This window comes from Schistocerca gregaria, chromosome 3 (genome assembly GCF_023897955.1).
Source record: "Schistocerca gregaria isolate iqSchGreg1 chromosome 3, iqSchGreg1.2, whole genome shotgun sequence".
NCBI lineage: Eukaryota > Metazoa > Arthropoda > Insecta > Orthoptera > Acrididae > Schistocerca > Schistocerca gregaria.
The window spans coordinates 428,403,234-428,422,732 of NC_064922.1; the positions used below are offsets into that span (position 1 = coordinate 428,403,234).

Sequence of the window (19,499 nt, forward strand, 5' to 3'; positions counted from 1 at the left end):
ACCGTGAATTCATTGTCCCAGGAAGGGGAAACTTTATTGACACATTCCTGGGGTCAGATACATCACATGATCACACTGACAGAACCACAGGCACGTAGACACAGGCAACAGAGCATGCGCAATGTCGGCACTAGTACAGTGTATATCCACCTTTCGCAGCAATGCAGGCTGCTATTCTCCCATGGAGACGATCGTAGAGATGCTGGATGCAGTCCTGTGGAACGGCTTGCCATGCCATTTCCACCTGGCGCCTCAATTGGACCAGTGTTCGTGCTGGACGTGCAGACCGCGTGAGACGACGCTTCATCCAGTCCCAAACATGCTCAATGGGGGACAGATCCGGAAATCTTGCTGGCCAGGGTAGTTGACTTACACCTTCTAGAGCATGTTGGGTGGCACGGAATACATGCGGACGTGCATTGTCCTGTTGGAAAAGCAAGTTCCCTTGCCGGTCTAGGAATGGTAGAACGATGTGTTCGATGACGGTTTGGATGTACCGTGCACTATTCAGTGTCCCCTCGACGATCACCAGAGTTGTACGGCCAGTGTAGCAGATCGCTGCCCACACCATGATGTCGGGTGTTGGCCCTGTGTGCCTCGGTCGTATGCAGCCCTGATTGTGGCGCTCACCTGCATGGCGCCAAACACGCATACGACCATCATTGGCACCAAGGCAGAAGCGACTCTCATCGCTGAAGACGACATGTCTCCATTCGTCCCTCCATTCACACCTGTCGCGACACCACTGGAGGCGGGCTGCACGATGTTGGGGCGTGAGCGGAAGACGGCCTAACGGTGTGCGGGACCATAGCCCAGCTTCATGGAGACAGTTGCGAATGGTCCTCGCCGATACCCCAGGAGCAACAGTGTCCCTAATTTGCTGGGAAGTGGCGGTGCGGTCCCCTACGGCACTGCGTAGGATCCTACGGTCTTGGTGTGCATCCGTGCGTCGCTGCGGTCCGGTCCCAGGTCGATGGGCACGTGCACCTTCCGCCGACCACTGGCGACAACATCGATGTACTGTGGAGACCTCACGCCCCACGTGTTGAGCAATTCGGCGGTACGTCCACCCGGCCTCCCGCATGCCCACTATACGCCCTCGCTCAAAGTCTGTCAACTGCACATACGGTTCACGTCCACGCTGTCGCGGCATGCTACCAGTGTTAAAGACTGCGATGGAGCTCCGTATGCCACGGCAAACTGGCTGACACTGGCGGCGGCGGTGCACAAATGCTGCGCAGGTAGCGCCATTCGACGGCCAACACCGCGGTTCCTGGTGTGTCCGCTGTTCTGTGCGTGTGATCATTGCTTGTACAGCCCTCTCGCAGTGTCCGGAGCAAGTATGGTGGGTCTGACACACCGGTGTCAATGTGTTCTTTTTTCCATTTCCAGGAGTGTATATGATTAATTAATAATTTATAAATTATTTATTTAAATTTAATTTCAGATTAGGCTTCCTCATATTACCAGTGGAAATATTTTAACATACACTATAGTAACATGTACTGCATAAAGATTACCATTCTTGAAGTCGAGGAGGCACAATAAATGCAAGACTTTTTAGACATTCATAAATCCATAAATTCAGTTTCATCAGACATGCTAGCCTATATCTTGGTTGCATTTTTCATCAGAATTTTTGCATTCAATTATCAGCAGTTCAGATTTCCTTTCTTTAGATAATTTTAGTTTACATAAAATGCTGATTTTCATTCTTTCTTCACTAGCTGTGTCAATTATTGAAGACGTTCTTCCTAAGATCCTTAATCACCCAGTGTGCGTTTGTTTCTAAGGGTCTGCAAAAATATTTGGGTACCTTTTATCAATAATTTGCAGCCTGCAGCATTCTGCTCCCCTTTCCCATTCCAGTGCTTTGCTAGTTTTTTCTCTACAATTGATCTCTGGTGAAGTATACTAGAGAGTCAGTAGAAGTTACTATTTTGTTTTGGTGTTACCTATTGACAAGACATATTTTTTATTGTGCTATAAACATAAACTACAATTAAATCGAAAGTTATGTAAAATGAAAGATACATAATATGTTTTAAAATATTTATGTTAATTTTTGTAGGGCATGACTTATTACATTATTCAAATCCTAAACCAAAGTGTTCTCAATGAGTATGCAATAATTTAATTTCAACTTTAGTGTGATGGGCCAGCTTGTAAACCATTTACAGTTGTAGTACGGTACAATGGATATTCTTGGATGGACAAATACGTAAAATACGGGAAAGGCAACAACTTACTCATAGAGGACTGATGTGTGGTGCATAGGAACATGCAATAGATAACAATTAACACTAGCCGTTGAACTATTGCTCTTTTTCTTGTAGGAATACCACATTCATACATATACAGACACTCAGACTTATACGTTCATAGCAGCAGTGAGCCTCAGTTGTGGCACAGTTGGCAATCCAAATTGCAGTGAAATAAAATTAATTTTAATATGTTCATGTTGAAATACCGTCCTGAAATTTTTGGCAAACATTGACAATTTGTTTATTGTGAACATACATTTTTTTTCTTTCAGCATTGTAAAAAATTCCAATTTTGAAATATTTAGAATTAAGAAAATATTTTACTTTGGAAAATTTAGCATTTTTATAAATGTGCCCCAATAGCTCATGGTTTTAAAAATTATAAGAAACTGAATAAAATTATATGAATTTGAGGTCCATGAGTCAAAAGACTTGAGATACAGGCACATTAAAATGTCAAAAATTACACAATTTTGGAGTACACTCTATATCCCCCCCCCCCCCCCCCCCCCCCGCAAGGAATAACACTTTTAAACTAATGGGCAGTTAATGCTCCTGTTAGCACCTGTTTTCTTTGGTGTTGGGGTGATGTTGGGATTAATACATTCTTCTTCAATTCTGAGGATTGCCTGTACCATATATTCCAAATTCCAGATGGAACAGTTTTGTCATTGTTCCACAAAATTTCGGGAGAACTGCCTAATGATTGTAACTTAGTGCCAAAATATTTCGGCGCAGAGTCTTCTGGCCATCTTCAGGTGATGCGAAAACACACTGAGCTCTGGTATTTAAGGGCCCACTGGCACATGCGTGGTGGATTCAGTTGGTGTTCCACGTATGCTACTTGAGCGTGTTCGATTCTGCTGCGCCGCGCACCCTCCATGGCGAAAACTCACCGCATCAGTATCAATTCGATTGTCTTCCTGCAGTTCTATCACAGAACTATGCCGGCTACGGAGGACCCGAAGTTTATCAACGATTGGATTCCATGACAAATTCAATTGAAAACCACTGTCTCCATTAATATGAGACTCACTGTCAGACAGTTGTATTTTGATGGATTCAGTAATAATAGAACTCCAGAAGTTAGACGTATGGGCCACAGTTTTTGCCTAACTGTAATTCATTACATGAACAGTGGAAATATAGTGTTCGGTGATGGCAGACTTACAAAGCTGAAGGGGGCAAGTATGCCGCTGATGTTCTACAATGCGATCCTGCACAGTAAGCGTCGTTTGCGCTTTATAAGATTTGCCGTATTAACACGGAATCCTGTAAACACCTGCCTTGCCCAGCTCTAGGTCATCTTTGACAGATCCCAACATTGACGAAATTTTTGCAGGAGATTGCTTTCACTTTGTATTTTCTTAGTCTTTGTATTTTCTTAGTATTCTGCCTATTTGCTCTGAAATAGTGCCAGTATGTGGTAAATAGGCAGTCGTTTTAAAAGTCTCTTCCTCTTCTTTACTCTGTTGCTTACAGATCTACAGCATTCTATCCCCTTGTTGGGACGAATACCCATTCTTTAGAAATACAGTCTGCCGGTGCTCCAGTTCCATTTGCAAACTATTGGTTGATGACGTAGGCTCGGTGAATCATGGTTTTCAAAACACCAATCGTTTCTGCTGGATGATGGCAACTAGCGGCTTGCAAGTAAACATCTGTGTGAGTGGATTTATATATACTGAATGACCAAGTGTGCCATACGTCGCACCAAGACGTCTAAAATCAGTAGACAATCTCTCCAACTCCATAGTAAATTTTATGTTTTTGTGTATGGAGTTCAGATGTTGTAGAAACTCTCACAGACAATCCAAACCATGAGGCCGAATTATAAAAGTATCGTCAATATATTGCTAGAATCAGAATACTGTTGGTTTAAAAGTGGCTGAGGTGAGTACTCTCTCCTCAAAATCTTCCATAAGGAGATTGGTCATCAGGGAAGGGAAAGGACTCCCAGTGGTGACACTGTCTGATTGCTCATAAAACTCATTGTTAAATAAAAATTTGTAGAGGAGGGGGTGTGCCCAAACAGCACTGTAGTATCAGCTCCAAACCTATTGCCAATGAGATGATGTGAGACAACAAGAGGTACATTTGTAAAAAGAGAAACCACATCAAAACTGACCAACAAGTAATAAGTTTGCAGCTACAATAACTTAAGTCTGCTGATGAGATCACTAGAATTATTTACGTGATGATGTTGACACTTTCCTACCATTGGTTTGAGCAAAGACACCAAGTACTTTGCTAATTTGGAGATGGCTGCTCCAATATTACTACAATTGGACATAATGGTACGTTATCCATGTGGATCTTCGGCAAACCAAACAGCCTAGGTTGAACTTAACTATTTGGTTTCAATTTGTTAATTACCTCCTTTGGTAAGGAACTGTTAGTCAGAAGTTCTGCTGTGTTCTGCACCACTTGTGTAGTAAGATCCTTATCGATTTTATGATATATTGAGTCACTTAATAAAACATTGGTCTTATTAATGTAGTCCTCCTGCAGTATTAAAACAGTACCATTACCTTTGTCCGATTTAAGTACCACTGTATCCAGGTCTGCTCGCAAGTTCTGAAGGGCTGCCCTCAGCATAGGCGAGATGCCACTCTTCAGCGGTGCAGCTCTTGTCAACGCACAAAAAAACTCCTGGTGCACTTCCAAGTCAAGTAGTGGTGCTGGAACAGGTGTAGGAGTAAAATAGAGACCTCTTGCTCAGACGTAGTCATGTCATCTGTAGGTTTCCCTGTCAAGTTAATAACGGATCATTTAGTAGGAACTTCCTCCAGCATCTGTGTCAAAAGTCAGTTGAACTTGGCCATTTGTCTCATTGTAGCCTTGTCATGGCTCCAGTTTGCTTTGGCCCATGTCACACTATCCACCCAGTCCCAAAACATCACAGACAGTCTTGCTGTCAATTCTAAATGAAGGTAATACATGTCCTTCGATATGGACATGTATTATGCCTTAAATACCAGAGCTCAGTGTGTATCACCTGAAGATGGCCAGAAGACTCTGCCCTGAAATATTGTGGCAGGAAGTTCATCTACATCTACATTTATACTATGCGCAAGCCACCCAGCAACCTGGACAGCAAGCTACACCGCGATACAGAGCGCCTCTCTTGAAGAGTCTGCCACTTGAGTTTGCTAAACATCTTCGCAATGCTATCACGCTTACCAAATAACCCTGTGACGAAACGCGCTGCTCTTCTTTGGATCTTCTTACCTCCTCTGTCAACCCGACCTGATACGGATCCCACACTGATGATCAATACTCTAGTATAGGCGGAATGAGTGTTTTGTAAGCCACCTCCTTTGTTGATGGACTACATTTTCTAAGGACTCTCCCAATGAATCTCAACCTGGCACTAGCCTTACCAACAATTAATTTTATATGATCATTCCACTTCAAGTTACGAACATCCGGCAGTTCTTTCAAAATTTTGTGGGGCTATATGTGTGCCAGGAAAGTTTTAAATCTCGCAGTTTTGTCATTGTTTATTTTTTTAAGGGTCTTAATAGTTTTGAGGAAAAGTTTACTCAAGGGGCCTTGTTTTGGCTTGTGTTTTTTCATGATTACTCAAATTCTTCTAGCAGTATCAAATCCTATAACTCATTTTTATCCACTTCCTCTTTGCTTCCATTCATTATCTTAAAGGTCCTTTGTTTTTTATGGTCCATCAGTACTTTACTTCCACTTTTTAGCCTTCAATTTTTTGTTTGATGTGGACTTACGATCTGAAATATTGATGTTCACACATTTGTTCCTCATTTCTCCAATGGTTTCAATAAAAGTAATCAATGTTTGAGAATGTAATGTAGTGGATAAAAAAGATCTACTTGACAACCAGTGACATGAGAACACACACATGAAGATATAGAAATTTGCAAGCTTTTGCAGTCAGTGGCTCCTTCTGACAGAAGGGTTGAAGGGGAAGGAAGAGCAATGAAGGAAAAGGACTGGTGAAGTTTAAGAATAGCGGAGAGTTAGTGAAGTTACCTAGAACCCTGGGTAAGGGGACACTAAGAGGGCGGGATGAGAAGGGAAGACTGATTGTTGGGGACGGCACCAGACAAGATTTGAAATCCTGAAAACTTAAAGATGGAAGATAGGGTAATACACAAGGCAGAGATTGCTGACAAAACATCATGACAAATTAATATGAGTGGAACGCTAAGACCATTGTACATGGCAGAGGTGGGGGCCTGGTTAAATAGATAGGTGAGAAAATAAAAGATATAGAAAACTGAAAGGGAGTGAAGAAAGTAATAGTGAGACCAAAAAAAATCAACATAAATTAAGGCCAGGTGGTGATGAGAATCAAGGACATGTTGTTCCAAGAAAATGATGTCTGGAGAGAAGTATTCAGATGGCATATGTAGTGAAACAGGCATTGTGGTGAAATCTGCCATGTTGTAGAGCAAGTATTTCAACAGGGTATTTTCTGTTGTCAGTATACATACTCTGTCTATCCCCGCTCATCCTAATTAATAACTTGGTTATAGTCATGACAATGTAAAAATCTGAACAGTGTTCATGTAACATTTGGAACATGATGTGTTGTTTCACAAGTGGCTCTCCCTTTTATAGTGTGTGTTTTGCCAGTTACAGGGCTCCTGTTGCAGATTGTGGAATATGGAAGGTAGGGCATTACACAAGGCAGAGATTACTGATAAAACATCATGTACAAGTTAATAAGAGTGAAAAGCTAAGACCATTGTACATGGCAGAGATGGGGGCCTGGTTAAATAGATAGATGAGAAAATAAAAATATATAGAAAACTGAAAAGGAGTGAAGAAAGCAGTACTCAGACCAAAAAAATTAACATAAATTAAGGCCAGGTGGTGGTGAGAATCAAGGACATGTTGTTCCAAGGAACTGGTGTCCAGGGAGAAGAATTCAGGTGGCACATGTAGTGAAACAGGCACTGAGGTGAAATCTGCCATGTTGTAGAGCAAGTATTTCAACAGGACATTTTCTGTTGCCAGTATACATGCTCTGCCTATCCCCACTCATCCTAGCTAACAGCTTGGTGATAGCCATGCCAATCTAAAAAACTGAACAGTGTTTACATAACAGTCGCAATATGATGTGTTGTTTCACAAGTGGCTCTCCCTTTGATAGTTTGTGTTATGCCAGTTACAGGGCTCCTGTTGCAGAGGTTGCTCTATAACATGACAGTCAGACCTCGGCACTTGTTTCACTACATGCGCCATCTGGATTATTCCCCCCTCCCCCAGTTTCTCAGAATTCGACAGATGGGGCTGACTCTTGGTTCTTGCCACCCATTTGGCCATAATTTATGTTAACTTCTTTGGTTTCAGTATTACTTTCTTCACTTCCTTTTAGTTTTCTGTATCTTTTATTTACTGAGCTGACTATGTTTCTCCACACTCCCCCCTTCCCTCCCACCGCCACCCATGTTACATACAATGCCCTTAGCTTTCTGCTCTTATTAACTCAGACAGAATGTTTTGTGAAGAATCTTACATATTGCCCTATTTTCCACCTTTAAGCTCCCAGGATTTCAAATCTTGTCTGGTTCAGTCTCCAACAATAAATCTCTCCCTCTCATCCTGTCCAGTAAGTCTCCACTGACCCAAGGTTCTAGGTGACTTCTCCTAACTCTCCCCATTTCTTAAACTTCACTTGTCCTTTTCCTTCACTCCTCTTCCTTCCCCTTCAACCTTTCAGCCAGAATAACGAACCACTGTCTCCAAAAGCTTGCAAATTTTTATACCTTTATATGTGTGTTCTCCTGCCACTGCTCGGTGAGTATACTTTGTATCTACACTCCTGGAAATTGAAATAAGAACACCGTGAATTCATTGTCCCAGGAAGGGGAAACTTTATTGACACATTCCTGGGGTCAGATACATCACATGATCACACTGACAGAACCACAGGCACATAGACACAGGCAACAGAGCATGCACAATGTCGGCACTAGTACAGTGTATATCCACCTTTCGCAGCAATGCAGGCTGCTATTGTCCCATGGAGGCGATCGTAGAGATGCTGGATGTAGTCCTGTGGAACGGCTTGCCATGCCATTTCGACCTGGCGCCTCAGTTGGACCAGCGTTCGTGCTGGACGAGCAGACCGCGTGAGACGACGCTTCATCCAGTCCCAAACATGCTCAATGGGGGACAGATCCGGAAATCTTGCTGGCCAGGGTAGTTGACTTACACCTTCTAGAGCACGTTGGGTGGCACGGAATACATGCGGACGTGCATTGTCCTGTTGGAAAAGCAAGTTCCCTTGCCGGTCTAGGAATGGTAGAACGATGGGTTCGATGACGGTTTGGATGTACCGTGCACTATTCAGTGTCCCCTCAACGATCACCAGAGGTGTATGGCCAGTGTAGGAGATCGCTCCCCACACCATGATGCCGGGTGTTGGCCCTGTTTGCCTTGGTCGTATGCAGTCCTGATTGTGGCGCTCACCTGCACGGCGCCAAACACGCATACGACCATCATTGGCACCAAGGCAGAAGCGACTCTCATCGCTGAAGACGACACGTCTCCATTCGTCCCTCCATTCACACCTGTCACGACACCACTGGAGGCGGGCTGCACGATGTTGGGGTGTGAGCGGAAGACGGCCTAACGGTGTGCGGGACCGTAGCCCAGCTTCATTGAGACGGTTGCGAATGGTCCTCGCCGATACCCCAGGAGCAACAGTGTCCCTAATTTGCTGGGAAGTGGCGGTGCGGTCCCCTACGGCACTGCTTAGGATCCTACGGTCTTGGCGTGCATCCATGCGTCACTGCGGTCCGGTCCCAGGTCAACGGGCACGTGCACCTTCCGCCGACCATTGGCGACAACATCGATGTACTGTGGAGACCTCACGCCCCACGTGTTGAGCAATTCGGCGGTACGTCCACCCGGCCTCCCACATGCCCACTATACGCCCTCGCTCAAAGTCAGTCAACTGCACATACGGTTCACGTCCACGCTGTCGCGACATGCTACCAGTGTTAAAGACTGCGATGGAGCTCCGTATGCCACGGCAAACTGGCTGACACTGATGGCGGCGGTGCACAAATGCTGCGCAGGTAGCGCCATGCGACGGCCAACACCGCGGTTCCTGGTGTGTCGGCTGTGCCGTGCGTGTGATCATTGCTTGTACAGCCCTCTCGCAGTGTCCAGAGCAAGTATGGTGGGTCTGACACACCGGTGTCAATGTGTTCTTTTTTTCCATTTCCAGGAGTGTATTTTTTCTTGTAAGAGCTGAGCATGAATTTTTTAGGACAGAAAATGTAACAAATATGACCGATGTGAGCAGGGGGAGGGGGGGGGGGGGGTGATAATTTGGCTGGGTAACAGTTACCTTCAAGATATAGCTCGAGGAATTAGAAACACTAATAAGCTTATAAAGACATTAGATTTTATGAAACTCTGCCACATGAAAGCAATGAACGAAAATAGACATAGTAGGCTAATTTACTGATACATTTATTACCAGAATTTGCACATTAAGTTACTGAACTCAGATATTTCAACAGGTCAAAAGTCAGACATTTCAACAGGTCATCAGTATGTTTCTTCCAATCCAATTTCTTATCAATACACACATCCATGTTGTTGTTGTTGTGGTCTTCAGTCCTGAGACTGGTTTGATGCAGCTCTCCATGCTACTCTATCCTGTGCAAGCTTCTTCATCTCCCAGTACCCACTGCAACCCACATTCTTCTGAATCTGCTTAGTGTAGTCATCTCTTGGTCTCCCTCTATGATTTTTACCCTCTACCCTGCCCTCCAATACTAAATTGGTGATCCCTTGATGCCTCAGAACATGTCCTACCAACCGATCCGTTCTTCTGGTCAACTTGTGCCACAAACTTCTCTTCTCCCCATTCCTATTCAATACTTCCTCATTAGTTATGTGATCTACCCATCTAACCTTCAGCATTCTTCTGTAGCACCACATTTCGAAAGCTTCTATTCTCTTCTTGTCCAAACTGTTTATCGTCCATGTTTCACTTCCATACATGGCTACACTCCATACAAATACTTTCATAATTGACTTCCTGACACTTAAATCAATAATACTCGATGTTAACAAATTTCTCTTCTTCAGAAACGCTTTCCTTGCCATTGCCAGTCTACATTTTATATCCTCTCTACTTCGACCATCATCTGTTATTTTGCTCCCCAAATAGCAAAACTCCTTTACTACTTTAAGTGTCTCATTTCCTAATCTAATTCCCTCAGCATCACCCGACTTAATTCGACTACATTCCATTATCCTCGTTTTGCTTTTGTTGATGTTCATCTTATATCCTCCTTTCAAGACACTATCCATTCCGTTCAACTGCTCCTCCAAGTCCTTTGCTGTCTCTGACATGTCATCGGCAAACTTCAAAGTTTTTATTTCTTCTCCATGGATTTTAATACCTACTCCAAAATTTTCTTTTGTTTCCTTTACTGCTTGCTCAATATACAGATTGAATAACATCGGGGAGAGGCTACAACCAAGTCTCACTCCCTTCCCAACCACTGCTTCCCTGTCATGTCCCTTGACTCTTATAACTGCCATCTGGTTTCTGTACAAATTGTAAATAGCTTTTCGCTCCCTGTATTTTACCCCTGCCACCTTCATAATTTGAAAGAGTGTATTCCAGCCAACATTGTCAAAAGCTTTCTCTAAGTCTACAAATGCTAGAAACGTAGGTTTGCCCTTCCTTAATCTATCTTCTAAGATAAAACGTAGGGTCAGTATTGTCTCACATGCTCCAACATTTCTACGGAATCCAAACTGATCTTCCCTGATGTCGGCTTCTACTAGTTTTTCCATTCTTCTGTGAAGAATTCGCGTTAGTATTTTGCAGCTGTGACTTATAGATTTTGAATATTCTGCTGCCTTAGTAACAGACTTTTATTCAAAGTCTATATTTATCAGTGGTGTTATGCCATTTACTGTACAGAACTGTATGTACTGTGATTTCTCAAAATTTTGTGAGGGTCCATTTGCTGAGATTATGATCTGTGGAGTTCAAATGATGTCTTACATAATGAAGGTTTGAATAGTGTTAATGCCTTAAGAATATCTCTACACCAACTGAAACATGCCACAATAACTGTTTTTGACATTGTACACAGGCAGGATTTAATTCAGTCTTGGTGTGTTATTGAGTCAATATGAGCTACAAATAATTGTTATGCAGAAATCAGCAATGGTTTTCCCAATAGTTAATTGATAGAAGTACACAAATTTAATGGAGGACTTCAGCAATTGTGGACTTGATCTTAGTTAGCATGGAAAAAATCTTTTTAAGTGTCCTCAGTCTATAAAATTACAAAAAACTTAGTGTAACTATGTATCTTAAGACTCAACTCATCAAAACTTAAAAAAGTAGTGCAAAAGGTAGTGAATACAGAGAGTCTATCTCAGACACGTGGCTACTGGAGAAAGAAACACAGTATAAACAATCCTGTATCACTTCATCTCTCCATTCAAACAAGCCACTTTGAACAAATTTCTGGTGAGAAAATGCAATATAGATGCACCTCTCAAATCACCAACTAAGAGTTCTGTTTTAGACCAAACTGTGTCATTGCTCAACAGTCTCTTGTTGTTTCAACTTATGTGCTAGATTTTTAACCTTTGAAATTTCTTAATTTTTACTCTGTATTTCATAATTAATGAGTTATGGTCAGCGTCCATACCCGAAATATTTTGCAGTTTAGAATCTGGTTTCTGAATTTGTCTCACAATTATGTAATGGGTCTGCAACCTTCTGGTGCCACCAGGTCAGTTTCAGATACACATCCTTCCTGAACAAATTGTTTACGTTGCTGAAACTCTCTTCTGTGTAACAGTCTGCCAGGTTGACTTTCCCTTCTGTTCCTTCACCTTCCCAGTGTTCTTCCTTTTCCTACTATTGAACCCAAGTCTCCCATCACAATCAAATTCTTGTTTCCATCAGGGTTCTGAATAATTCTTTTATCTTGTCATATATTTATTCTATTCCTTTGTCTTCTGCAGAGCTTTATTTTGTTCCTTCATCATCTGCAGAACAAGTAGGCATCACTACTGTGGTGGACTTTGCCTTTGTGTCTATTTTGACTATCATAATCCATTCACTATGCTATTCATTGATTATTCAAATTAATGTGTAGAATCTGTGATACTGGAGATGTAAGGACTATTGGAAGAAAATCATAAACACAATCTCAAGGATAACAAAAGTGGCTAAATTTAAGAATTACTTGCACAATTAACTTAACAGCACATGCAGCATAGATACTGACACAAATAATATACAGAGGAAGGGAAAGATAATTGAGGATATGTTAGATGACTATTGGTTTGGCTTTAGGAAAGATAATGGCATCAGAGAGGCAGATCTGACATTGAGTTTGATAACAGTCAAGACTTAAGGAAAATCAAAACACTTTCATAGGATTTATTGACCTATAAAATTTAATTTAACAAATAAAATGCTACTAAATGTTTGAAAATAAATATAAGCTACATGAAAAGCTGATAATAAACAACACATTCAAGAACCAAGGAGGAAAGAGTAATAAGAGAGAAATACTCAGATTAAAAAAAGCAGATACTCTACAAACCAATGTACGGTGGATGGCAGAGGGTACCCTGTACCCCTACCAGTCATTTCCCTTCCTGTTCCATTCACAAATAGTGCGAAGGAAAAACAACTATTTGCCTCTATATGAGCTCTAATTTCTCATATCTTATCTTTGTCGTTCTTGAGCTCAATGCTTGTTGGTGGCAGTCAAATCATGTGACAGTCAGCTGAATTTTCTGAGTAGTGTTTCTCAAAAAGCATGTTACGTTTTTTCCAAGGATTCCCATTTGAGTTCCTGCAGTATCTCTGTAATGCTTACGTTCTGTTGTGGTCTTCAGTCCGAAGACTGGTTTGATGCACTCTATTGTGTGCAAGCCTCTTCATCTTTGAGTAACTACTGCAACCTACATCCTTCTGAATCTGCTTACTGTATTCATCTCTTCATTCTCCTCTACAGTTTTTAGCCCCTGCTTTCCTCCAGCACTAAATAGGTGAGAACTATTTGCCTTCCTTACCATGTTTCTCACATGCTTGTTCCATTTCATGTTGCTTTGAAATAGTACACCCAGGTATTTAAAATGACTTGACTGTGTCAAGCAGGACATTAGTAATACTGTTTCTGAACATTACAAGTTTGTTCATCTTAATCACCTGCATTAACTTATATTTTTCCACATTTAGAGCATGCTGCAGTTCATCACACAAACTAGTAATTTTGTCTAAGTTGTATTGTTATCTTCCTGCAGTCACTCAATTTTGTCACCTTACCATACACCACAGCATCATCAGCAAACAACACCCTGTCCACCAAATCATTTTATGTTTGTAGAGAACAACAGCAGTCCTATCACACATCCTGTGGCATTCCTGACGATACCCTTATCTCTGATGGACACTCGCTATTGAGGAAAATCTACTGGGTTCTATTACTTAAGAAGTCTTTGAGTCACTGACATACCTGTGAACTTATTCCTGTACCTTTGTTAACATTCTGCAATGGAACTGTTTCACACCAGCAAAGCTTTTGAAAACCATGATAATTCGTGGACTGAAGAAAGTTTAATATATTCGAACTGAGAATATATTCAGGGATTCTGCAGCGAACCAAAATTAGGGATATTGGTCAGTAAATTTTTCAGTTCTTTTATCCTTCTTGTATACTGGAGTCATCTGCACTTTTTTCCAATCACTTGGGACTTTGTGCTGGGTGAGAGACTCACAATAAATGCAGGCTAGTTAAGGGGCCAATGCCATAGAGTACTCTTTGTAAAATCCAATTGTAGAGTATTCTTTGTAAAACCTAATTGGGATTCCATCTGGACCTGGTGAATTATTTGCTTCCGAATCTTTTGTCGTTTCTCTACATGAAGGATGCTTATTACTATGTCGGCCGTATGGGACTCTGTCCATTAATCAAATGACAATATGTTTGCATGATTCTCCTGTGTGAATGATTTCTTGAACATGAAATTAAAACTTATCTTTCATTTTGATTATTTCAACTGCCACCCCAGAGTGGTCAACAAGGGTCTGTATGGAAACCTGAGACCACCTTAGTGATTTTACACGGGACCAGGTATGTAGTCTGCCACTCCTGTTCAAAGAAGCAATGAAGGAATTAAAAGAAGGATGTGAAAGTGGGATTACAATTCGGGGTGAAAGCATAACAATGAAAAGATTTGCTGGACGACATTGTTACTCTCAGTGAAAGTGAGGAAGAATTACAGAAGTATGCTATTACCAATCATAGGTCTTAAAGTTAGAAAGGAATTTCCTAGAATGTGTATATGGAGCACAGTTTTTTATGGAATATAATCATATACCTTGGGGAAAAAATAATCATATACCTTGGGGAAAAAATACTGAAAAGAAGGGAGAGGTCAAAAAGTGTAGGAGAAGACAGAGGTTGGGATACGAGGCAGTTAAGCCGCATCTTATTCATTATCTAGTTTTTTCTCCATTACCCTTGTTTGGGTTTAAATTAGTTACACTGTACTCACTTGGCCAGAAATCCTAATCCAACTGCCATAGTACTTCATTAATTCATACTGTATCTAATTTCAACCCATCCATTAATCTTTTGAAGTTTTCTAATCTGTCTACATGATTAAAGGATCTAAAATTCAAGGCTCTGGTGTGTAGAATTCAAGATTTGTTTTATCTTATGGAAACATCCTCCTGGGTAGTCGCCACTGGAAATCCAAATGGAGAAATTTTATCCAAGACGATGGCATTATCATTAAACCCTACATTAGCACTGAATGTTCTTAGGAAACATAATAACTGTAATTTACCTTTGCTTTCATCTGTGCTGTAGTAATGTTGCTGAACAAAATTGTCTATGTAATTATCGGTTAGCTGTTTGTTTTGACATATCAGTTACCTTTAAGTAGAGTCAAACTTTTTGTAGGTTATTTTGACATTTCATTAGATAAAATTTATTTCTAAATTCATTCAAACTGACATGCTCATTTGATTTAGTTAATGTTTTGTTCGTTTATGTGACTAGTGTCTTCTACCCCTCCAGACCCCCCTTTCCCCCTCCCCCCTCTCGAACCATGGACCTTACCATTGGTGGAGTGGATTGTGTGCCTCAGCGATACAGATGGCCGTAACATAGGTGGCACCACAATGGAGGGATAATTGTTGAGAGCCCAGTCAAGGTGATTTCTGAAGAGGGGCAGCAGCCTTTTCAGTATTTGCAGGGGCAACAGTCTGGGTGACTGCCTGACCTGACCTTGTAACATCAACTGAAAAGGCCTTCTTGTGCTAGTATTGCGAACAGCTGAAAGCAAGGGGAGACTACAACCCTAATTTTTCCTGAGGGCATTCAGCTTTGGTGTATGGTTAAATGATGATGGTGGCATCCTCTTCGGTAAAATATTCCAGAGGTAAAATTGTCCGCCATTCAGATATCTGGGCGGGGGCGTCTCAGGAGGACATTGTCACCAGTAGAAGGAAAGCTGACATTCTGCAGATTGCAGCATGGGATGTTCCCTTAATTGGGCAGATTGGTTAGAAAATTTAAAAAGGGAAATGGATAGGTTGAAATAGTGGGAAATATAAAGTTCGGTGGCAAGAGGGACAAGACTTCTGGTCAGGTGAATACAGGATTATAAATACAAAGTTAAGTAGGGGTAAAGCGGAATAATGAATAAGAAAATAGGAATGTGGGTGAGCTACTATGAACAGCATAATGAATGTATTATTGAAGCCAAGATAGATGCAGAACCCAAGCCTCCCGCATTAGTACAAGTTTATATGCCTACTAACTCCGCAGATGATGGAGAGATTCAGCAAAAGTATGATGAGGTGAAAGAAATTATTCTTAAAGTTAAAGGAGACGAAAATTTAATTGTGATGGGGGACTGGAATTCGGTAGTGGGAAAAGGAAGAGAAGGAAAAATAGGTGAATATGGACTGGGGAAAAGGAATGAAAGAGGAAGGCATCCGGTAGAATTTTACACAGGGCATAATTTAATCATTGCTAACACTTGCTTTAAAAATCATAAAAGAAAAAGAAGGTTTTATGCATGGAAGAGACCTGAAGACACAGGAAAGTTTTAGACTGATTATATAATGGAAAAACAGAGGATTAGGAACTCGATTTTAAATTGTAAGATATTTCCCAGAACAGATGTGGACTGTGACCAGAATTTGTTGGTTATGAACTGTAGATTAAAACTGAAAAAATGGCAAAAAATGTAGGAAATTAAGGGCATGTGACCTGTATAAGTTGAAAGAATTGAAGGTTGCTGAGAGTTTCAGAGGAAATATTGGGCAACAGTTGATTAGAACAGGGGAAAGGAATAACAGTAGAAGATGAATGGGTGGCATTAAGAGATGAAATAGTGAAGACAGCAGAGGATCAAATTGGTAAAAGTACAATGCCTAGTAGAAATCCTCAGATAACACAAAGGTATTGAATTTGACTAATGAAAGGAGAGAATTTAATAATGAAGTAAATGAAGCAGGTGAAAGGAAATACAAACGTTTAAAAATGAGATTGACCGGAAGTGCAAAATAGCCAAGTAGGAATGGCTCGAGAACAAATGCAAGGATTTAGAAGCATGTTTCAATAGGAGAAAGACAGATATTGCCTACAGGAAAATTACAGAGGCCTTTGGGCAAAAGAGAAGAAGTTGTACAAATATCAAGAGCTCAGATGGAAAGCTAGTACTAAGCAAAGAAGGGAAAGCCGAAAGGTGGAAGGAGTATATAGAGGCTGTATACAAGTGAGATGAACTATAAGGCAATGTTACAGAAAGAAAAGATGTTGTAGCTAAAGACGAGATGGGAGATACAATATTGCAAGAAGAATTTGACAGAGCTCTGAGAGCTCTACGTCGAAACATGGCCCCAGGGGTAGGAGGTATTCCACCAGAACTACTGATAGCCATAGGAGAGCCAGTCATCACAAAACTCTTCCACCTGACGTGCAAGATGTATGTGACAGGCAAAATATTTTCATACTTCAAGAAGAATGTAGTAATTCTAGTTCCAAAGAAAGCAGTTGCTGACAGATGTGAAAATTACCGAACTCTCAGTTTAGTGAGTCATGGTTGCAAAACACTAACATGAATTCTTTACAGAAGAATGGATAAACTGGTAGAAGCTGACCCTGGGGAAGATCAGTTTGGATACTGGAGAACTGTAGGAGCACGCAAAACAATGCTGACCCTTTAACTTATCTTAGAAGATAGGTTAAAGAAGACAAACCTACATTTGTAGACTTAGAGAAAGCTTTTGACAATGTTGACAACAATACTGGGAGCAAAAGGCTATTTACTATTTGTGCAGAAACCAGATGGCATTTGTAAAAGTTGAGGGATATGAAAGGGAAGTAGTGGTTGAGAAGAAAGTGAGACAGGGATGTGACCTGTCCCCGTATAGTATTCAGTCTGTACATTGAGCAAGCAGTAAAGGAAACCGAAGAAAAATTTAGAGTGGGAATTAAAGTTCAAGGTGAAGAAATAAAAGCATTGAGGTTTGGCGATGACATTGTAATTCTGTCAGAGACAGCAAGGGACATAGTAGTTGAGTTTTGCTTTTTGGGCAGCAAAATAACTGATGACAGTCGAAGTAGAGAAGATATAAAATGTAGACTGGCAATGGCAAGAAAAGCATTTCTGAAGAAAAGAAATTTGTTAACTGCGAATATAGATTTAAGTATAAGGAAGTCTTTTCTAAAGTATTTGAATGGAGTGTAGCCGTCGACAAGAAGAAAAACAGAAGCTTTCGAAATATGTTGCTACAGAAGAATGTTGAAGATTAGATTGATTGATTGTGTCACTAATGAGGAAGTACTGAGTAGAATTGTAGAGACAAGACAGTTGTGGCACAACTTGATCAAAAGAAGGGGCCATTGATGGGACACATTCTGAGACATCGAGGGATCATCAATTTAGTATTAAAGGAAAATTTGGGGGTATAAATCATAGAGGCATAAATCTCCCTCGACCAAGATGTGAATACAGTAAGCAGGTTCAGAAAGATGTAGGTTGCAGTAGTTCTTGGGAGATAAAGATTCTCTCACAGGATAGAGTAGCATCGAGAGCTGTGTCAAACCATTCTTTGTACTGAAGACCACAATAATAACAGTTTCTTCTGTTTGTAAATCATAGCTTCCTCTGTTTCCATAAATCATTGCATCGATGTAACTCATGCTTTCTGTACCTTTCATATTTTCAATTTGCTACACCTCCTTTGCAATCAGATTTGTGTATTTTGTTACAAGAAAACTGGACAGTACAGGTTGGTTATAACTAAACTTTCGCTCCTTGAGAGGTCCCCATGAAAAATGAGTGATCATAGAACAATGAAACTTTGTGGAAACAATTAAATGGGCACCCAGAAGAAAATAATTTATAAATCATGGAAAGATGCACATTTTAATTTACATGTGAAAGGTTAACGTTTATTAATTGTCTACCATGTTTACAATCTAAGTTGCATTGTTCAATATGATAACAATCTGCATCCATGGCAGTGTGGAGCTATGCTAGAGATTGCTTTATTGCTGCTCGAAACATCTCAGGTGGGATATTGGCTACCTCCTAAGCTGTTCTCATCTTTAACCTCCAATGTGTGTCTTGACTACACACTGTGTCCAGCATTTTCATCAATTGCAACAGCAACAATTTGTAGCACTATTAGCAATTTGGCTCTCCCAAGAGCAGTTCTCAAATTCCCAGTTAATTCAACCTTTTGAATCATGTTCTTCAAGCCCAGTGCTGGAAGAGGACCTCTCTGTATTCCTTAACGCATCAGTACTCACAAAGAGCAGCCGCATTTCACTGTTGTTTTGGTGAAATAGCTTTATGAATAAAGCCTTGCTCACCTTGTGCAGACCCATGATGACTGTCTGCAACCCGAATGCACTCTGATGCTTGTGTTTCAACCCTACATCACCATACCAGTACTGACACCTAATGGCAAGTCATGACAGTAACACAACTAAAACTGGACCAATAAAAAATCAGTTGCAGGCGGGGTGGGGGCAACTACGTCTATGACGATGACACACACACACACACACACACACACACACACACACACTTCTGGATATTTTGTTTATTGCTCCTTGTGTTGTTGCAGTGCTGTTTCACTTGATTATGATGCTTACATCACCAACAAAGTGTAAGATAAAAGGTATTTTATGCAAGGAAAAGAGTGTTCCTAGAATTTTACTT

At 41.0% G+C, this 19,499-nt stretch overlaps 1 protein-coding gene across 1 annotated transcript in view; it reads left to right on the forward strand.

Moving 5' to 3' along the window:
• The window catches only part of LOC126354627 (uncharacterized), a 276,170-nt gene that overhangs the window by 45,033 nt on the left and 211,638 nt on the right, over positions 1 to 19,499 (forward strand). The window lies entirely within an intron of this gene.